The following is a 21,921-nucleotide window of genomic DNA, read 5'->3' on the forward strand; positions in this document are numbered from 1 at the left end:
TGCAGCCTTGCCACCTGGCCAGAGCTGCAGCCATGCCACCTGGTGCATGGGAGCTTCCAGTGCAGCTATTGTGCCACCCAGGCACTGGGGGAACTGAGGCTGTGGGGAAGGTGGGCAGAAGGGGAGGGATGAGTAGCTTCTCTGTGCTCGCCGTGCTAGGCTGGCTTCTTCCAGCAAAACAGTCCCAAGCCCACTTCCCAGCAGTACTTAGGGGCCAAACTGAAGGGTCCGTCAAGATGGATGTGACTCATGGGCTGTAATTTGCCCCCTCTGACCAACACTCTACTCCTTAGATGGGTATGGGCTCCTCTGATTCTTGCTGGTGGTCCTCAAAGAGCCCAAGAGGTCGCAGACTGCTCTGCATCTGAGAGCTGTTTAAGCGGCATCTCAGCATTAATCAGCATGGCCTTGAGGCATGTACGATGGCATTGACGTCCAGCAGGCAAGGCCTAGAGTTGAACATCTCCAGCCACAACAGGATCAAACAGACTGGAGATGAGACAATTTGTGCAAAGTGACGCACCTAGCACAGCGGCAGCCAGACTGGCCACTAGCCCAGACACCTCTCTGGACAGCATGGAGCCAAAGGATTACTAAATTTTCCCCTGCAGCGCACACAGTCACAAGGCTGAAGGCAAGCACATCAGCATATAATAGAATAACAAGCTCCATCAGCAGCTGACCTTCACAGTAGTGAGCCCAGACCTACTGATGTAGGAAGGAAGAGCAACAGAAGCAATTTGCCCTTTGGCCTGGCAATGTAAAAGGGTCCAGAGCATTGGGCCCTTTAAAGCACTGCCAGGGCACCGTGCAGCACTTTGAGGGCCAGGGTAGGAGCACCACAGTCTGGGAGGCTCTGAGATCTGGTTGCCTTTGTCCCCAAGGCCCTGCCCCTTCTGGGAGTACGGAGTTGTCCCCCCTATTTTGCCTGGGGGTTCAACAAGGCTGTCAGCTCCCCTGAGTGAGCCACAGAGGTTTCAAAGGATAAAGCGAGTTTGTGTACACGCGATATGTGAATTAAAAATAATGATAACCAAAAGGAGGTCTCTCCCACCCACCCATGTGAAGCTATTTCTGTATAGGCAGGTTCAGCTGCACAAATCTAAAAGAAAGGAGAGATGGAGACGTAGTCTGGTGATTGCAAGATAGAGTTCAGCCAAGAAGGAGGACAAAATGTCTTCTTCCTGTTCTGCTGGGCAGAATCCTATTGTGTATTCTACACATGAAACTATCATGGACATAAGTAGAAGTTCTGTCTCAGTGTAGTCTGTGCAATATTACCTACAATACAGATGGTAGTATTTTGCTTTTGGTTTGTAATACTACATAACCCCATACATACCCCCAAACAGAATTATTCATTGGTTTGTAGGATTCTTTTTAGTCAAGTTTTCAAAATAATTTCATTTCTAACATGACACTAAATGGCTCTGTTAAGGGCTTGTAAAGCTAGCGTAGTCTATTTCAATTTTATACACACACACACGGTTCATTGCATGTTATATTTGCTTGAATGCATAGAAAGTTTATTCAAGATTAGTGGAATAAAGGAACCCTGCTGCACTAAAAGCAGCATTGTTTGTAGCACCCTGCATGTAGGAAGGGTACATGAGGAAATAAGGGGTCTGAAAAAATGGTGTTCTTTATGGTGTTCTGTTGTCACCAGAAACAATTAGAGGATTGTAGTTCTTAGAGATTCTTCTCTACTATTCCAGTACAAGAGAATTCCTTAACAAGAACTGTCCATCACCAAAACCCCATTATGTAATTGGTGGCTTAACTGCAATTTCCCAGTAATATTTAAAGCATATTATTGTCTGCCTTTGTTCTAGTATGTTTGCAGTGTGGTAGCCATGGTGGTTCCAGGATAGCAGAAAGACAAGATGAGTGTGAAATAATATCTTTCACTGGCTCAGTTTCTGTTGGGGAAAGAAGCAAGCTTTAGCAATACAAGCTTTTTAAGACAAGCATGATGTACCACAGAAGTGTCCCTTTTTCAGCAACAAAAGCCAGTGCAATAAAAGATATTGCCTCATCCATCTTGTCTTTTGTTCCAGTATGTTTTTTATAACAGTGTTTGACAAGGTGGTCATCACAATAATAAATCTTATCTCTTGCTCTCTTCCTTAAACACAGGGTAAGTGAATCTTCCTTACCATATTCTAGCTCATTGTTCCTTCAGAATAGTGTTCTCATTTTTTAAGGCAGTTTTCTCTTTAGGATAAAAATAGTAAATTTCTATGAAGATCAAAACGGTTATATTTCAGCTTTTATGCCAAAGGATAATTTCTGCTTTGAAAGAGACTGTTTTACACTGTATAAGCTGAAATCATGGGCACTCACTTCCAGTTACCCAGTCCATTTGTGTGCCAGATATGACATAACATTCTGTTGTTAAATGAATCCTGAGCCATTAAGTATGGAAGTGGTGACATTTTTATAGTGGCTAACAGTGTCATGTTACTGTAGAAAAGCACCTGAATTTGACACCAACTGTACTAATTTTCACCTCTGTCAATGGCATTATATTGTCCTTGGGAGCAGAGGTTAAATTAAATATTCCCTTTTTCTAATGTGCTGTTTTTTTCTAAGAATTATTACTGCTTTCTAGAAATTTGAAATCGCATTAGTGATAGAAGCAGTTATTAGAAGAGCTTAGAAGAAATTTTCATCACAGAGGACTGTCTAGAAATAGCTTATTATGAGGGCTATCAACCTTCCAGGATAGCCTTGAGTCTCCAGAAACTTAATATTAATCTTCCATTAAAATTATGTAATATTATGAAACCTCTAGGAATAGATTTAACCAGAATTGGCAACCATACTTGTTACACACACACACACCAGCTACCATAAAAGCTCTCTTTTATGTGTATATAATTTGAAGAGTTCTCCATAAACACTGTAATGCATTAATTGGACCAAGAACAAATGGATTTATTTCCTTTGCATAGTAGCTCATAAACGGAACAGTAATTTCATATCTATGGTTTCCTAATATGCATTTCTCTATTTGATACTATTGCTTCTGAGGAAAATACCTTGGATTTATGATAATTTGGCTGCTTGTGGTCTTACCAATGTTGGAAAACAAAATTGCTGCCTCTTACAAACTTCTGCCGAAATCTCTTTAATAAATGTAGGTCCAGTCCTTTTAGGTAGTGATTTGCTTAATAAGGGCATTCTGAGACCAAGAAGTCTCTTCTCCTCCAATTTTATTTGCTTTGTAGAAATAGATTATTAGACGTGTGCAGTATATACCTCAACTAAAAAAGTAAGTGCTCCCACAAAGGGCATTATAACTAAAAAATAGGCAGTTAGAGATAAAAAGATATCCTTTAAAAAGCTTAAGTCAAAACTGACTGAGGAAAATAGAAGGGAGTATAAACAGTGTAAGCGTGAACATACAATTAGGCAGACTCCCATGCCCCAAACTGAAGAGCATCTACAGGTTGGTCCGGCACAGTTGAGTCCTGATTGGTCCCGAATGGGAGAATTTGCTGAACCAAGGGAAGTCTCCTGCCACTGGCCCCCAAGCCCATTGCTTGCTGCTGGCAGGCACCCCAGCAGGCACCCTGCCTCACCCTCTCTCACCCCAACCTGGTTGGGCTGCTTGCCAAGCTACTGCTAGCAACCTGGGCAGCACAGGCGCTGGCTCCTGCTATGGGTTGTCAGCCCCATGCTCCTGTGGGATGCTGTGGTGCCCTAGCCCCGCACTCCTGCGGAGTTCTGCCCCAAGCCAGCCCATGCTGCTGGGGGACTTTGGCCCAGCCTCATGCTGCCACGAGTTGCTGGAGGCTGCCATGGGGCTTCAGCCTGGGCTCATGGTGCCCTCAGCCGGGATGCTGACCCTGTTGCTCTGACCCCAGTTGTCCCCCCTGGGCTCTCTGGTCCAGGAGCATCCATAGTCCTGCTGGACAATGGATATTGCTGGACCAGAGTGTGCCAGTTTTTGGAGGTACAGCCTGTAGTAGAATAGATACAAAATAACAGCAAAGAAACAAAGAAAAATTATGTGTGTTGGAAGCAGGAATCCTGCCAAACAGCCAGTGAGGCCACTGGATGATTGAGATGCTACAGGAGCACTCAATGAAGACAAGGCTGTTGTGGAGAAGATAAATGAATTATTTGGATTTGTCCTTTCTGTAGAGGACGAGAAGGAGATTCCCACAGTGGAACCATTCTTTTTAGGTGACAGATTTGAGAAACTGCCTGGATTGAGATCTCAGCTCTAAACTTTTTTGAACAAATTAATAATGAAGCAGTAAAAAGTCATCAGACCCAGATGCTCTCACCCAAGAGTTACTTCCACCTGGAACCCGGAAGTGCTCCAGGAAGCCGGACAATTGGAGCTGCTCTGCCCCGGGCTTCCCCGAGTCAGTCGCTGGTCAGTTTCAGCAGCGGCTGACTTCAGGCGCCTGGGGCAGAACAGCTAGGGTGCTGAGTTGGTCCCGTAGTGCTACCCCTCGGCGCTGCGGGACCAACCCGGAAGCACCCCAGCTCCTCTGCCCCAGACTTGGGAACGCCTGGGGCAGAGCAGCTAGGGTGCTGCCAGGTTGGTTCCGCAGCGCTACCTCCCCAATCCCACCCCACCCCAGACTCCTCATAGCCCCCCCCTTTCAATAGTCCGGCATGTCTGATAATCCGGCACCCCCTGGGTCCTAAAGGTGCCGGATTATCAGAAGTTTACTGTAGTTTAGACCAGGCTTTTCTGCATAAGCTACTCAAAGTTACACTTCAGTGGAGATCCAATTATGTTAAAGAAAAGCTGTAAAAGGTTTTAGATGGAATGTTTCATTCCAAGGTTTCCCTGCCACATTAAAAAGCTCAAGGACTGACATATCCTCTTCTGCATCAGTTGGAACTAGTGAGTACAATACATATTTGCACACACATGTACAGTGTCCTTTCAGTTTTGACACTTTTTTCTAAACATATTTTATAAAAGGGATGCTAAAATATGCAAAAGTAAATAGAGAATGTTTTTAAGCTACCTAAATGCATTTTAATATTTTTCAGGAGAAGTATATGTGGGTTTATGGAAGAAAGTGTGCAGAAAGGTTTCACTTGAACACATATAGGAATAGAATTAGGAGTATGCTATTCAAATTCATTAATGATTTAGGATGGTAGGTTTCAGTTTCACCTCCCTCTGTTCACAAGACAACCCAATCAATACTTCTCTATCAAGGTCACCACTGATGTCTCTTCCTTGTTTTTCTGATCATCGCTCCCTAGTTTTCTTCTCCAAAATCTACAGATATTTTAGAAGATCAATTTCTGAGGAATTAAAATAGAGATTGATATTTTTATCATACTGAGACTTGGACTTAAGGCTGTTTTATGTATAGGAAAAGCACTCCAGTTTTGAAACACTGGTTGCAAGCAAACCCTCAGAAGTCCAGATGCTTATCTGAGCTATTTAATTTCCTAAGGTTTGCAAAATTGAGCTGGAAATTGTGCATGAGAATGGGCTGTGTTCTGAGATTTCCAGTACTTTTAAATTCCATATTGAGAACAGTATTTGGTACAGATTTTGGACATGTCTGATTCCAGAGCTGCAAGTGTGATGTTTGAGGGAGGAAGAACCCCACGACAACCACTGATAAGAAGTCATCTGAATTTTTCTAAACCTATTGGGACATTGATTTAATATGAGCCAATACTGAAAAGTTTGCCACTTATTTAATCACCAGTTGTGTTTCTTTCAGTTGTGTTGGAATCTTAAGGGTAGATCCAGAATCAGTAGTTTAATTCCAGCCAGAGAAAAAGTGATCCAACAGAAATGAAAATCTGACTGCATCTATAGTAGCTTTCCTATTCTGAGAAATACAATAAATGGCACCAATGTATCTTAAATGTGCTTCTGTTCGAAATGCCATAGGAAATACCACAGCTAAGAATATGTTCTATTTAAGTTCTCCAATGAAATATAGATGTGTTATTTTGACTAAAAACAAGTAAGCATTCCCACTCTCACATGAGTTAAGGTCATGCATAAGATGGATCTGGGTTTGTTTGTTTTTTAATCTCAGTGTTATGGTTAAGAAATACTTCTAAAATTTAACTCAAGCTGAAAAAAAAGATATTTTTTTGAGGCAGAAGGGGAACAGTTGGGAACACAGCTGAACAAATCCTGCAAAGCAGCAAAAACAAGTGAATGTGCGAAATCCTCTGCTGGTGTAAATGGTTGCTGCTTCACTGACTTCCATGGTGTTTGGTGTGTTTATGCAAGCAAAGAATTTGGTGCAATATATTGTGAGCTGGATAAGGAATAGAGAAGAAAATTAAGGAATAATTTCTTCCTTCAGTTTCCTTGAAGGCAGAAGTGTACACAAAGACTGAGGGAAAATCCAGCCCCTCTAAGAGTCTTCAGTTTTGACATTATTCTGAGTTATCATAATAATTTCCAAAGTGAGCTGCTGGAGTTGAGCTACATTGTTGGATGTTATGAGCACAGTTAATCATGACTGTTAAACAAGGCAGATCCAAATTTGCAGTGGGTCATAACCCTTAATCAGTCAAAGAAAATACAGAGTTTGCTTTATTCATTCTACTGACGTTATGTTTAATATGGTTCAAACAATTTTTATATGCACTGTATTGATTTTATGCTGTTCATAAAATGTTGGTAATAGAAAACCTATTTTGCTCTGTGGAAGCAGTACCTTAATGTTAATGTAATTTGTAAGGGAAAACTGGCTTGATTCTCTTAGTTGCATGGATGGTTATTCAATGTATAACTATACCAACTCTGCAACAATACGGCTGTGTCTACACTGCACCCCTTTTCCGGAAAAGGGATGGAGATTAGACACATCGGAATAGCAAAATTTACATGGATGTTGCTTTTTTCCGGCTTGGGGATAAGCCGGAGAAAAGCGCCAGTCTAGATGTGATTCTCCGGAAAATAAGCCCTTTTCCGGAGGATCTCTTATTCCTACTTGAAAGTAGGAATAAGAGATCCTCCGGAAAAGGGCTTATTTTCCGGAGAATCACGTCTAGACTGGTGTTTTTCTCTGGCTTATCCCCAAGCCAGAAAAAAGCGGCAGCCATGTAAATGCAAATGCTGTGGGGGATATTTAAATCCCCCGTGGATTTTGCTATTCCAATGTGTCTAATCTGCATCCCTTTCCCGGAAAAGGGGTGCAGTGTAGACACAGCCCCTATGAATAAGATACAATGCTATGTAGCTGGCTAGGTTAGCTTTCCATGTATTTCTTTTTTACTGCTGATTAAGCTTAAGGTCAGTATGGTCAGATGTTGGTCCCCAAGTGGTGCCCACAGAATATGTCTGCATCAGTTGGGCATGGAAATGTCATGTTTTCAATGGTGGTGAAACAGTTCTGCTCAAAATGACCCTGTGCTAATGTAGTTTCCGGGTTTGCATGCAGCAGGCTTGTGCGTTCTTTTGCAAGTAAAGCTTCGCACTGGAGGCCGCAAATTTTGGCCTGACAGGCTTAATCTTGCAAGTCTTCTACGTATGATCGCTATTTCTCACCATTGGCTCAGCCTGATCTACTCTTGGTGCAGGCCCCAAAGAGGTTGGCTAGTGATAATGTGCTACTTTTGCATTTCCTTGATTGTGAAGGCAGTTGTTTGGTTCCTGATGTAGTAGTCAGGAGTCACTGGTGTGGTGTCCTAATAGGTCTCCTTCTCCATCAGTGATGATAACTATTCGGTTGCATGCATGTGTGCTCCTCTTGTGCATTGTGTTGACTTTGTGCCTCCAAAGACCACAAAATCAGTTAAGGATCTAAGGTTCGTTGTCAAACCAAGTTCAGTAATGGTTGTCAGTAGACTCTCCCAAACAAGTCCAGGGCTGGACCGAGCCATTCCAGCGCCCCGGGCAGACAGTTTAATTGCGACCTGGGTTGGGGCAGGGCGCATTCGCGGCCCCACCCCTGCCCGGTGCTTGGGGGAGGGCATGTAGAGCTGGCGGTGGCAGGACACAAGTGCCCAGCCTGGCTACCACTGCTGGCACTCAGCCCGGGGCCACCCAGGCCGGGCCGAGCCCGGCTGTGCAGGGCGTCGGGGGAAGGGCGCTGCTGGCCGGTGCTGCAGGGTTTAATGCAGCCCTCGCCCCAGGCGGCTGCTGCAGGATGGCTGCTAGGAGCTTCTGCAGCCCGCGATCCGGGAGCTGGGCTTGCGGCGCTTGATGGTAGCTATAAAGGGTCCTGAGCGCCCCTTACAGCTGCCATCAGGCACCCTCCATAGGTTGGTGCCCTGGGCAGCTGCCCAGCTAGCCCATGCCTTAATCCAGCCCTGCAAACCATTACTCGTATGTACCCCTGACAGTGGATCAACTCAGTCAGTGGGAGGGCCCACTGCCCAGCCCCTCCAAGACACAACTTTGTATACAGGTACAAACAAGTGACACATCACTCCTGATGTGTCCAATTGCCGCCCTCTGAGGTATACACCTATCACCCTGCACTTGGTGATTCAATCAAACCATCTCTGTTCATCATGCTGTCATTTTAGAACCTTTCCTGACCCTGGGTCACTATCTGTGGAGAGTGTGTGGCAACCAAGACCCTTTTTAAGGAGGGAGTGTTTTCATCCTTCTGGAATGTGCTTTCAACCTATGCCCAGTACCAGTTACTCTTTTACAGCTGGTAGCTAGTACCAATTACTATTTTACACCTGTGCCTATTATCAATTAGTGTTTTACACTATCAGCCTTGTTTGTGCCAAGTTCCGTGAGCAGGTGTCTGTCTCTTGCTCACAGCTTAGCTTTGCCTTATATTAGCGAAGTCTTGACCATTGTTAGGCCTCAGACCAAACCTGTGATACGTGGGCTTATGTTTCAGGCCCTCATCTTACTACATCTGACATGTCAGAGCAGCTGTAGAGGTGGTTAATGACCCGTCTGGGGCAGTTCTGTTGACCAGCATTGCAAGGATGCGAAGTGCTACAGACTACCTTCCTGCAGGCTTCTAGAACCTGCACTGTGCTAGGAGGGCCAGGAGAAAGTGCTGGCTATAGGCTACCTGGCGATTCTTCTATGCTGAGAAATACAATACAGGGCACCAAAATCTTTTAACTGTGCTTCTGAGGAGCAGCATAAAAAATGGGACAGAGCAGGGCTGAAGATCTAGTCTACTGATTTCAGTGGGAATCTTTCAAGCTTTATGAGCCAAATTCATAATGGAAAGTGATGCAGATGCTCTGGGCCAAAATAATTCTGGGAGATATAGCTATACTGGAGCAGGAAGTGCAATTTTCTGCTTGATAAGTCCTCGTGCAATCAGAGCAGGTGCTGGGGAAAATGCTAAAAATAGCACAGTAGCCACAGATTTATAATGGTATAATAGATTATGCAGTTAGTCCATTCTACTATTGTGTAGCTGCAATGCACTGCTATTTTTAGTGCACTAGGTTGGTGAGAGCTAGTGTAGGTGTGTCTATCTAAGCTGGAAATTGCTCCACCAGCTTTAGTGTATCTCTTAATTACTGAATATGAAGAATAAAAATGCAAATGATTTTCTAGAGCTATAAAATAAATGCTTGTGCTGTATCTATTTACTCTTGTGTTTGTATAGCCCAAATCCAGTAAAGTACAAGTATTAACTAAGGGTGCATCTACACAGCAGCATTATTTTGGAATAACGGACGTTATTCTGAAATAACAATGTGAGTGTCTACACAGCAATTCCGTTATTTCAAAATAAATTAGAAATAAAGGATGGTTTATTCCAACTTATGTAAACCTTATTCCATGATTGAAGTAGCATGTCCACAGTAGGGAAACCTGACTCAGACTAATTTTGAGGCATCCCTGTAAGGTAGGCACACTATTTCAAAATAAGCTATTTCAGAGTATTTCTTCCGGAATAGCTTATTCCAAAATAATTGTGCAGTGTAAACGTACCCTAACAGAGAGTATCAAAGGTGAATTAAGAAGATCAGTTAAAAAAGTAATAGGAAGGAAGGATATTACTCTGTATATTGAGCTGAATATTAAAAGCAAAACAAAGTAAAGTCAGTAAAAATCTTTATAAACAAAAAGTACAATAGAATTTACAGTAGCAAACGACTGCCTTCACATTAGATTAAAGTTAATACATTCTATTCCAGTTCATGTTGAAGTAAAAGGAGTTGGTCTTGTAGATCAAATGTGGCTTTCATTGCAAGATGGATAATGAAGGTGAGACAAGAGGATATATAGTCTCATAAACTATGAAGTAAGGACCAACGACTACATTGTTTTTATGTATACCTAATGGACTACTAAATAATTTAATCTTAGAGAAGCTTTCTTAACATAAAACAACATTACAACTAGATTTAGTTTTACTTCACTAAATGTTCTTTGCATAAATCAAAACTGGACACACCTGAACCTATATATAGTGAATAGTACATTTTAAGTTCAGTAAAGAATCTTTGACTGTCAGGATTTGGAGCTAGGTTTGAAATAAACCATATGTATTTTTGCAATATTTGGTACATTTGGACTGAATGATTGTATCTGATTGCAGTTTGCAATGTACTTTTGTTCATTGGCTCTACAATGTTGTGCACAGCTCAACATACATCTAATTGGTGTAAGCACAGCTGGGTATATCACCAGAAGTTGTGTCCCGACTAGTAAGTATGGTATGTTTAAAAATGTTAGGTAACTTGTTTGCAAACATGATCTATTTTCCTAATATAGACAGGTCTAGAGTCTCAAGATCTCTGCAAATAAAACTTCCTTAATGCCCTTTCATAAAGATCTTTAAAATGTTATCTGTTCTATATTTGTTAGTTTATTGAATCAAATAATGACCAGATTTGGGCAAATACCAGAAAAATTGATGTGTCACATACATTAATTGTTTGAAAACAGCAAAATCAGTTGAATAATGACTTTAAAATATTTGATCAGATGTAAATTCAGTATATATTTAAAATAGTATATTGCATATCTTTAAATAGACAGGTTTTTGTGTTTTCTGTAAATTAGTCATCCTGATGTGCATATATTGTAATTATTTCACTTACTTCCATGGTAAAACATGGCAAGCTTTAATGGCCTGATCTTTGTTCCTTGAAGTTTTTGACAAAATCTTCCTTCATTTTAGTAGAGCTAGACTGGATCCTAATGCCACACAGGGAAATCACTAAAATGCTCTGATGGCACTAGGGAAATGTTGGCATGCTAACTATCATTTGGGCTCTAGCACAGCTCATATCTACACACACAATTATGGCTAACATTCACTCCTTTTTTTGGCTCAGGCTTGCTCAAAGCAGGGCTAATCCTGATTTGTAGTCAGAAAGGAAGAGAAAGAGGAATGTATTTGGGCAGGTTGGAATGATTCTTGGCTCCACTGTGGCTCCTTTCTGCCGTGCCAACACACACGGCCATAAAGCATAACTGGCCCGGTGAAGAATCTTCTGGCATAAGGGATTCCCCATGTGCCCCTTTGTAGCCCCTGGTGTAGGGGGCAGGGCTGGAGCATCGCTGTGCACGTGCAACCTCTGGAATGCTTAAATTGATCTCTGTTGCAAAGTACGATTGGCCTGGTGCTTGGCAGTCCAAGGGCTGGGGCAGTTCAGAGATGGCTTATGTCATCTTTGCTACGCTAGGTATAGAGAGGCTGGGCTTAGGGATCTGCTTTTTACTCAATGAAAAATGTATGGCGTTGGTGTGGACCTTGATTGTGTTTGATCTCCATAACAGCACTTCTAGCAGCATTGTGCCACCATAAATGCTGCAGTGTGCTAATACTGGGCATTGGCTCATTACTAACTCAGAGGCATGTGTCACCTATCAAATCACTACCCCCCTCTTCCTCCAGTGCCTTAAGTGTTTTTTCCATTATTGCCTTGCCCTTAATTAGCATGTAAGGCAATTCTCCCTGAGGAGAGGCTGTGCTCCAGGCACAGGGGATCCTGCAGTAGCAACCCACAATAGCTTCACTCCATCCATATCCCTTCCCTCCAGACAGCTCTGTGGGAGCCAATGCCTTTGGCTCTGTGCTGGGAACAGGAATGTGGTCCAAATGCACTAACAGAGGCAGAGGGCTTAACGCTTGTGCTTTTCATGCTCTTCAGAAAGTCCCTTGTGTGGCACTGGTGCTCTCCCGTGGATGGTAACAGACATAGGCTTGTGTTTTGAAAAGGATTCATAGTGTCAATAACTCCTGTCACAGGAATGTAATTGGTTTTAAATAAGATAGCCTTACTCTAAACACTCACTTCCTAATAGCCTCCCCTGGTAGGGAAGGCAATAAGCAGCTAAACCTTGGTATCCATTATAAGATGAAATCTCTAATTTATTTTATGTTAATTAAGTTTATAATTACATAGTATCGTTTAGTAAAACTGTTTATTTTCTCCCACAAGAAACTCGCTGAGTCTTCAGTAGGGGCTTTTTGGTTGTAATTTAGATGCAATTAGCTTGTTAGAGGCAGTTTGTGTTTAGTTCAATTGGTTACTATTCAGTGATGATGTAGTAGGAGGCAAGGTAAAAAATTGAGACTCCTTACAGAGCTGGGAGCATGAGTGAACAAGGCAGGGCCAGGCTGGAGTCGACACACATTGTCTTCGCTTTGGCCTAAAGAGTTGTAGTACAAAGACTGCAGCTGATTTAGTCTAGAGTTGTATAACACTTTCCACAGAGTCCCCCTCCCAGGAGGGCTAGCAGCAGCCCAGCCTAGCTTCAAATAGCCTTGGTGCCTTGGGAGAAGGGGGAGCATTATTAAGGACCAGAGCCAGTTGAAAGCCCCAGAGCCTGGATGTGGTTGGCCCTGTCCGCCTGTGATTCTTTCAGGAGGATCTTTCTGGAGACTTCCTTCCCCAAAGCCTCCAAGGTCTTCTACAAGAGGCGCTCATGCAGATAAGGGGTATTGAAAGGCTGCTCTGCAGTTGATGCTTCTTCGGTGATTATTTCAGTCTTCATAGAGTTGCTGGTCTCTGGGATCTCTGGCAAGGCAGCAGTAATAGCATTTTACTTTTTGTGTAAAATAAAAACAAAATATTTTTCTTGGCAGTTGCATCTCTTTTCATTATGCTATCAGAAGGCCATCTATGGGGTACAAAGCCCAATCCTGGGTTATATCAAAACATAGCAATTAGAGATGGTTGGATCAAATAGTGATTTTTGCAGACTAGATCACACTGAAAAGGAATACAGATCAGCGTCTCCATGCTATTCGGGCCAGTCTCTTACTGTCTGGAGAAAGGAGAGGAAAGAAGCCATTCTGGAGCTAGACCATTTCAGTTTTGTTATCACTAACTCTGTAACGTTAATTTCCCCAACTGAGACCAGGACCTACTGTCACCTGACCCAAAGGGCTCGCAGTCTAAATAAACAGAAGCACATAGAGAGAGAGTGACTTGCCCTGAGCTAGGATTAGAATCCAGGTGTCCTTTCCTTAATCCACTGGACCACACTGCCTCTTAAAGGCATTTATCCACCCTAAGTCAGTCCTTGTGGTGGGTGTATTGACTCCCAAATGGAACTGCATGCATAGTAAGGGTTTTCTGTGGGTGGGAAAAGTGAATGAAATACAATAAGTAGACGAGCCAGGAGATGCCACAAGCAAAATGTTAGGCACAATGAATGATTAGCATATACATCTGACAAGTATAGTGGCACTCAGACTTCATAGATTTATAATATGTCCTTCAGAGAAAGCTTGAGAATTACTCAGTCATAATTGGAAATACTGTGTTAATATAAATTCCTTTTGATCTTTATAATTCAACATGAAGTAGGATATTCTTGCAGTATATTGATGTGGTAATGGTATGTAATTCCATAGCTATTCAGAGTGCACCAAAATAAGAAATATCAGTTCCTTCACTCGCTTTTCTAGGAATGTCTTGGCTTGGCTTTTATAGCAAGAAGGCTATATAGTTCATGTCTGGAAGTCCATTAATCTCGGTAGAAATTACACACACCAGATTGATGGCAGAACTGTCCCAACTGCTCAGGTAGAGAGAGACTGAATAAATTATAACACAGGAATTACTCTGCTTTTCATCAGAGTGAAATGTAGTTACACTGTGTGTTTCTTTCATGTGCTGTGATTTTCCTTTGTACCGAAGTAAACAGACACTTGTCAAAGATGCATTTGTGTTATAGTGCATTTGTGTGTTCAACATGCATATCAATGAGCATATTAATCTCAAATGGGATGTCAGACGGCAAAGAGTCCTTTTTCTTAATAGCTTTGACTTTTCAATAACTACAGAAAGCGCTAAGAAAACATTTCTTGAAATATTGATGGATTTCTTATGGCACTGAGATTTTCATGCAAATGAAGGGTGAGATAAACTTAAGAGGTTCTGATTTTGAAGAGTCTATGAGGCGAGTAACTGTTAGGCACTTTTCTGTGAATTGCAAATATGACTTTTCCAAGTGGTGTGAAAACAATTAATTTTTTTCTTTCCATTGTCTTTCATAGCATTTATATACCGTATCTTTAGTTCCCTCAATTGATAAAAAAATCCATATTTCTTTAAATGACTACTTTATCTTTTCTGTGGTTTTCTTTCATTTTACCATTTCATCACTTCAAATCTTCTGACTCTTTATTGTTTTGGACAAATGCTTGTTGTCAGAATTCTCATGATGTCTTTCCTAATTACAAAAAACAACCAGATACTTTCAGTCTGGGTTGCTTTTTTATTTTAGATTATGAAAAGCAACAAAATAAGAACAAAAATAAAGCATTTGTGAGAGAGTAAAAGAGAGCTTTGTGTGTATGTGTTCTCTGAAATAAGCTGCATCCGGTCTGTATGTCGTATGCCTCTAGAGAGGCCTGGTCCTTATACATTTAATGAGGCAGAATAGTAGGAGATGAGTTACATACAAACTACAATTCTTTATTGAATCTAAAGTATTCTAATGGAATATCAGGAGTCAGTGGGAATTTCCATGATCATAGAATTGTAGGGTTGGAAGGGATCTCAATAGGTCATTCTCTGAGGCCGTGTTAAGTGTAGTTGGCCAGCCCTGACTTGTGTCTAACTTGTTCTTGAAAACCCCCAGTAATGGGTGTTCTACAACCTCCCTCTTACGCTGATTTCTGAGACATTGTCAGATGAAAGAAGAGATGACCTTTCAGTACCCTTAGGTTTGCAGTAGTAGAAGGCATGTATAACCACAGCGAGAGCTCAGAGGGCCACCATGTCTTAGTGAATCAAAATGGCCTTATAAGTGGAAGAACAGTCTGGCCACTGTGCAACCTGGGATTGGCTGAAGAATGCACTTTTTCTTGCCACTGAACAGGAGCACTTCTGTTGAGCAGTGCAGCTCTCTCTGGCCACTTTTTACAGACTTTATTTAGCTGCAGAGGAGTAAGGACTGTCACTGTGTGAGCAATTCCTGCATGGGTGTGTAAGCTCCTTACCCTGTCTCTTTCCGCGGGGGTGTGTCTTTATGTTAGATGCAGCTGAGGTTTAGTGCCTCGGTCTGCAGTTGCCTCGGTGCTTCTGTCTGCAGCAGTTGCTTGCATGCTGTCTTTCTTGCCTGTGCCTGAATGATAAATTGTGCAAATCCTGCCCACTGTCTGGCTCTGCGAGCAAGTGGTCTGAGCTGCAGTTTTTAATGTTCCTTGACTCTCTGTATAATTCAGAACAAGCACAGCATCAGCAGCAGTCCTCTAAAAGGGAATATCTATTGGATACAGACAGCACTGGAAGACAGGAGGGTAATGTCTCTTCTTGGGAAACACACTGTATATATTCTCCTTATGAATGCTGAGTATGCTTTTGTTTCCTATCTGCCCCATACCGTTCAAGGTGTCAATGCAAGGGAATAGAACAGAAGACTCTTTCTAAGATATGAAGCCCCCATAAACTACCTTTAGATATTTAGTGTTCATAGTAGGCAGGGCAAGGGATCATGAACCCTACTTACTTTTCACTCTTGGAGCTGCTGAATAAATAGTCCAGATTTTACTACCTTTTGCGCCTAATTCATTTTATATTGAGATCAGCTTTATAGGGTGCTTTTACTAAAGTACATATAATTTTGTTTGACCCCCACCCTTTTTAGTTTTATGAACTTGTAGATCAATGACCCAAACCATTAAAGAGATTGAATGCTGCCTACAACAGTAATGTTAATGGCTCCAATTTTATTAAGATCATTTGCAAATCTCACATAGGCGGCAGTATTCCTGAAATGATAAACTGCATATCCATCTCTAGTATGCTTAAACTCAAGCAATAGAAGAAATACCAGTCGTGATGGGAAAGAACCATTTGGCAATATTTAATGAATTACAGGGGAACAGTATAATTTGTCATTTTAATTTCATCCAAATTAGCCCTTAGTCTTTTAGCATATGATATTGTAGTGTCTTATACCATGTTGTCTTTGGAGGCTGAGCAAATCTGGGGGCAGGGCTTCTCATTTCTATTCTTAGCTAATCCACTTACTTGGTGTTAGACTATATTGAGCAAGTAATTTAATGGCTTTCTCCCTTGATTTCCTCTGAAGTAAAGTGAATATAATAATTAGAAATGGTCCAGACTCACACATGTTGAACCCCTGTGCCATTTTGCACTCTGTGATTCTGGGGTTTTCAAGCCCGGGGTTTTGGTTCAGCCAAGGGATGGGGCCTAATGTGACATTCAGACTAACTCTCTCAAATATATACAAATAGTTATCCCTTTCTCTATCCCTGCCCCCTGCTGGCCCCATGGTGTTACAGCTGTCCTGGTCCCTATCTCTGGCCCCTTGCTGCCCCCATTTTGTCATTATTCAGTATAACTGTCCCTGCTAGCAGAGCCCTCCCTTTCCGTTTTATGAGAAATGGCTCCATTCTAGGCACATCCCATTGTCCTGGCACAGCCAAACCCTTACCCTGTTTTAAGTTATAGTAAGAGGAAGCTGCATGCAAAATTTGGTTATCCTAGCTCAGTGTTTCTCAACAATTACTTAGAAACAAGATTATCAGCTTTATTCCAGCAGTATTTTAAGAGCTAAATTAACAACAACCGTGGTATAATAATATATATTTTTTACTGTAGAGGAAGTTCCACAACCATAGGGTAAGAGTGCTTTACGAAGGGTGGGACAGCATTATTCTATATTATTTATGGAGATGGAAAATGAAGCTCAGAGAGGTGGTTACTTGACTAAAGTCTGTCAGATACTAGGGACAATCAGGAACAGAACCAGTGTCTCCTGACTGCTGGTACTCAATTGACTGCATCACAGTTGCCGTCCACAACCTAGTTGTGCTTTATCAACTGAAGGCATGATTTTAAAAATACATAGTATTGGCCTAATTAGTTGCTTTCAGAAATGATACCTTGAAACCACAGTATGGATGTGGTTGTATTTTTTTTTTATATACAGCACTGTCTTTGGGTATGTCTACACAGCAAACAAAAACCTATGACTGGCTCATGCCAATTGATTTGGCTCAGGGTGACTGTTGAGGGGTGATACAGAAGTACACCAGCCATATGACCTCTCTCCAGCCTGAGGGAAGGCTAGGACAATGCCCCTCTGTTCTGGGTCCTGCCCCTTCCCTGCCCTTGCTCTGCCCTCTCCCCTACTCTCCCCTGCCCTTGCTCCACTCCTGCCCCACATCTTCCCCCAACTCATGCAGCCCAAGGGACAAGCAGGGCTCAGGGGCCTGCCCTGGAAGCAGTGGTTCACCCATCCCTCTGCACTCACTAGTAGTGGCAGAGGAAGCATAGCAATCCATTTCTAATTTGCTCTTCTTCCTGACCACATTGCTTTGCTCCCCACCAGTGATAGTGGCGGCAGTCCTACTCCCTCCCTAGGGCTATGTCTAGACTGCAGGCTTCTTTCGAAAGAGGCTCTTTCGAAAGCATCTTTCGAAAGAGCCTCTTTCGAAAGATCGCGTCTAGACAGTAGGCGGATCTTTCGAAAGAGAAATCCGCTTTTTCGAAAGAGAGCACCCAGCGAGACTGGATGCTCTCTTTCGAAGACGGCCTGTTTACATTGAAGAACGCCTTCTTTCGAAAGAGGAACTTTCGAAAGAAGGCGTTCTTCCTCGTAAATTGAGGTTTACCACCATCAAAAGAAAAGCCGCGTTCTTTCGAAATAATTTCGAAAGAACGCAGCTTGAGTCTGGACGCAGGGGAAGTTTTTTCGGGAAAAGGCTACTTTTCCCGAAAAAACCCCTGAGTCTGGACACGGCCCAAGTGACACTCCAGCCCTGGTTTATACTAGGGAGTTATTTTGAAATAACTCTCTTTATTTCAGAATAACAAGTAGATTGTCCACACTATCAAGTGTGTTATTTTGAAATAAGGGGCTGGTTATTTCAAACTAACTCCTGCTTTCCATGAAGAATAACACTTAAAAAAATAGTTATCTCAAAATAGCGGTATGTGGATGTTCCACTGCTGCTATTTTGAAACAACTACTCCTCAGAGTCATTCAAAGTAATTAGTTCCTAGTGTCTGAGCCTGCCTGGGACTAATTTCAAGGCTTTTCTGTAGCGCAGGTACACTATTTTGAAATAATTATTTTGGGAGTTATTATTTTAAAATAAGTTATTTTGAAATAATTTCCTAGTGTAGACATACCCCAGGAGAGCAGAGCAAGCTGGGGCCATGTTGCTCTGCTTCCCCCACCTCTGCCCTTAAGTACAGGAGGGGGTGGACTCCTGCTGTGGACACCAGACCTCCCTTCCCTTGTCCCTTTGGTTGCCCAGGGACTCTGACCTCACTGAGTGCTGGCTGGCTCTTTGTCCCTCCCACCACAGCATTTGGAGCATGTGCATCGCCCTTGCTTCGACTTGTGGCCCCTGGATTTGAGGGGCTCTTTTATTTCTGTGTAGACTTGCAGGCTCAGAGACCTTGTGTGGTGTGAGGATCCCAGCCTGAGCCCAGAAATCTATACAATGTGGAAACAGCCTCACAGCTTGAGATCTGTGAGCCCAGCTCTGGTGACATACACCCACCACAGGTGCACAGTTGCTGGGTAGACATACCTTCTTAGAGTAGGTAACTTAGGAGACCTGAATTTGAATATTATATTGCATTCATCCATGTGACTGATAATCTGTTCTTTGCTATTGTTTCAACCAATTTTACCTGGTTCTGAATTCAGGCTTACTGTCCTTTAATTTCCCACATTGCCTCTGCAGCTTTTTAAAAGATTGGCATTACATTAGTTATCCTGAGGCTGATTTAAGCAATGGGTTACATACCATGCTTAGTAGTTCTGCAGTTTTGTATTTGAGTTTCTTCAGAACTCCTGGGTGAATACATCTGATTCTAGTGACTTATTACTGTTTAACTGATCATTTTGTTTCAAAACCTGCTTTATGCAGTTAGTATTTGTTCATGAATATTAATCTGATCGTAGTATTTATGAAAGTCTCGTCCGCAACTAATACCGGAACAAAAAATTAACAAATCCCATTTTCAGAACTGTGGACTTTCCTTATTATCTGGGAGTAAACTGCACATGTGATCTGACTTGCTGTCATCAGCATTACAAAACACTGAGGCTACGGCTACACTGCCTTTTTTTTTGCGGAAGAGGATTTGCAAATGGCTCGCTCATTTGCATATCTTCTTCTGATTCTTTTTGTGGAAGAGGTTTTGCCGATAAGAAGCCCCGTGTAGATGGGGCCATTTGTAGGGGAAAAAAAAACCTTTTGCGCAAGATCCTATAAACCTTATTTTTTAAGGAATAAGGGATCTTGCGCAAAAGGGTTTTTTTCCAACAAATGGCCCTGTCTACAGGGGGTTTTTATAGGCAAAACCTCTTCCATGAAAAGAATCGGAAGAAGATATGCAAATGAGTGTTCCATTTCCATAACCTTGTCCACAAAAAAATGGCAGTTTATCTGTAGCCTCAGAGTACAGCGTTGGTCACTCCCTATACACACGAATAACTAAGAAGAGAATCAGGTTCCGGTCTCTTTGTGTATTAGACAGTGCTTGGCACTTACTTGCTCTTAACACATAATAATAATAATAATTAATAATTGTCCTACTGAATGAAAACAAGGAATGAAATTGACTCTCAAATCATTTTCATTGCCTGAATTGCAATAGGCAAGCAACAAGCTTGAGATTCGAGAAGAGAACTTGGCTCTTTGAAATTCCTTCATGTGCAGCAGTCAATGGAGGTGTCAGTTATGTGTGATGAGTTTGTATATGTATAAATAATTTGAAATGAAACTTTAGATTTAATAACGAAAAAGCCCATACAAATGCTCTGAGTATACTACCAATAAACTTCCAATAACAATGATGATCATTCAGCAATATTAAATACTAATATGAAAGTTAGCTCCCCCAAACAGCACTATATTTTAAAAAAATCAAATGACGATGATGATTGAACACAGATCAATTGTGGTGATTTTAATATAATCTGTAGTGATATTAATGTGCAATTACATTGCTTCGAACTCTGCATCTTGGTCTTCTTCATGGATCCACGGCATAGCCTGAATACAGTAATTTAATTCAAAGTCCCTTTTCTGTGTGACAGGGGAAAAGCAGAAGAATTATCAAGATTTAAATGATCTAAATTATAATAAGAGCACTGAGTCCAACAATAACATAGTATTCTTTAGGAGTAGGTAAGACTCTCATCACTTCATGTTATTATTACTTATGTAACTAATCCTCTCAACAGTAATGTAGCCTGAAGCCTTCCTTTCCCAAAGTTTAAAAACAGTGTCTGTGCAGAAATTTAACAGCTCAGAAGTGATAGGCACTTGTACTGAAATTATATTTTGTATGCGGATTAGCCAAGCCTCTCTCTCTTTCTCTCTCTCTCTCTCTCTCTCTCTCTCTCTTTTTGTTTTTGTTGGCTTATCATTCTAACTCACATAGATTGTTTCAGTGAAAAAGAATTTTGCACACACCCTCTTGAAACTGTGAAGTAGCACCCTAATCAGCATGTTTGGCTTACATGTGTGCTATTACCTACACTCAAACAGAAGATATTATCTCCTAAAGGTTTAAATTAGCAAGAAATTAATTGTAAATGAATTAGTCACTGTTAGGTACTTTCTAACAATCAAATTCTACTCCTATTGAAAAATTCTCATTAACTAATATGGCATCAGGATTTGACTCTAAACTTTCAGTTGTTTGGAGTAATCTTACATCTACATAAATAGAGTTCTATGTGGATACAAAATCTGTATCTGCATGTGTAACCTCAAAAATGTACTGCAGATATCAGCATTGACATCTGCAGATATGGATATCAATGGATATAAAACAGATATCTGTAGAGCCCTACAAATCCACAGATAAGGTTTGATCTCCTCACAAAACTGTGTGGACTTACAGAGGCAAGACTAATAAAAGACCTACTGATGAAACTTACATTTACCGAAATCCAATGCTTGTAAATCCAATTCTCATGTTATTTCCTTGTTTTTTAACTGTTAGTAGAATAAACAATGGTGACAATAAAAAATGATGCATATAAAGACATAACTGCAGTCAGATAACAACAGTATATATAAGACGATGCTGTGCTAGGAAGTATTTATGAATTGAGTGTGTGGATTTAATCCCAGTTCAAAACTGGTTTTCCAAAGGTTCTCAATCTTAGACAGCCATCGCTAAGGTTTACCTTGTGGACTTGATAGTAGATTGACGGAAAAACTGACCTGTTTTTTTTTTAAGTTGTTTTGATTTAGTCATTGTTTTTCAGAGATAATTAATTCATTATGAAAAAATTGGTAACTTTTTCCTCAGTTGTAATTTTCTGTGTCATGACAAAATAAATGTTCATGATGCTGGGGACTTGATCCAGTACATAGACCGTGTAGAGTTTACTGCATATAAATACAAGGTAAAAAGTAGTAAACACCTGGGAACCTGATGCTGTATTAATAAGAGCATTGCAGTGTGGTAGCCAATTTTCTTTTTTCAAGCACCCAAAACAGAGCAAAAAGGGAGGGGGGAAATGTACTGATAATCATCCTTAAGCTCATGACTCCTCAGAAATTTCCA

General features: G+C 41.5%; 1 protein-coding gene and 1 long non-coding RNA gene across 7 annotated transcripts in view; one reads left to right on the plus strand and one right to left on the minus strand.

Moving 5' to 3' along the window:
• Window positions 1-21,921, plus strand: part of NTRK2 (neurotrophic receptor tyrosine kinase 2) — a 292,046-nt gene that overhangs the window by 105,372 nt on the left and 164,753 nt on the right. The gene's annotated exons all lie outside the window — the stretch shown is intronic.
• Window positions 20,287-21,708, minus strand: LOC142829854 (uncharacterized). The gene is made up of 3 exons (XR_012904721.1): window positions 21,576-21,708; window positions 21,287-21,344; window positions 20,287-20,426 (listed from the first exon to the last, which is right to left on the minus strand). It is a non-coding gene; the product is annotated as an uncharacterized LOC142829854 (long non-coding RNA).

This window comes from Pelodiscus sinensis, chromosome 6 (assembly GCF_049634645.1).
Source record: "Pelodiscus sinensis isolate JC-2024 chromosome 6, ASM4963464v1, whole genome shotgun sequence".
Classification (NCBI taxonomy): Eukaryota; Metazoa; Chordata; order Testudines; family Trionychidae; genus Pelodiscus; species Pelodiscus sinensis.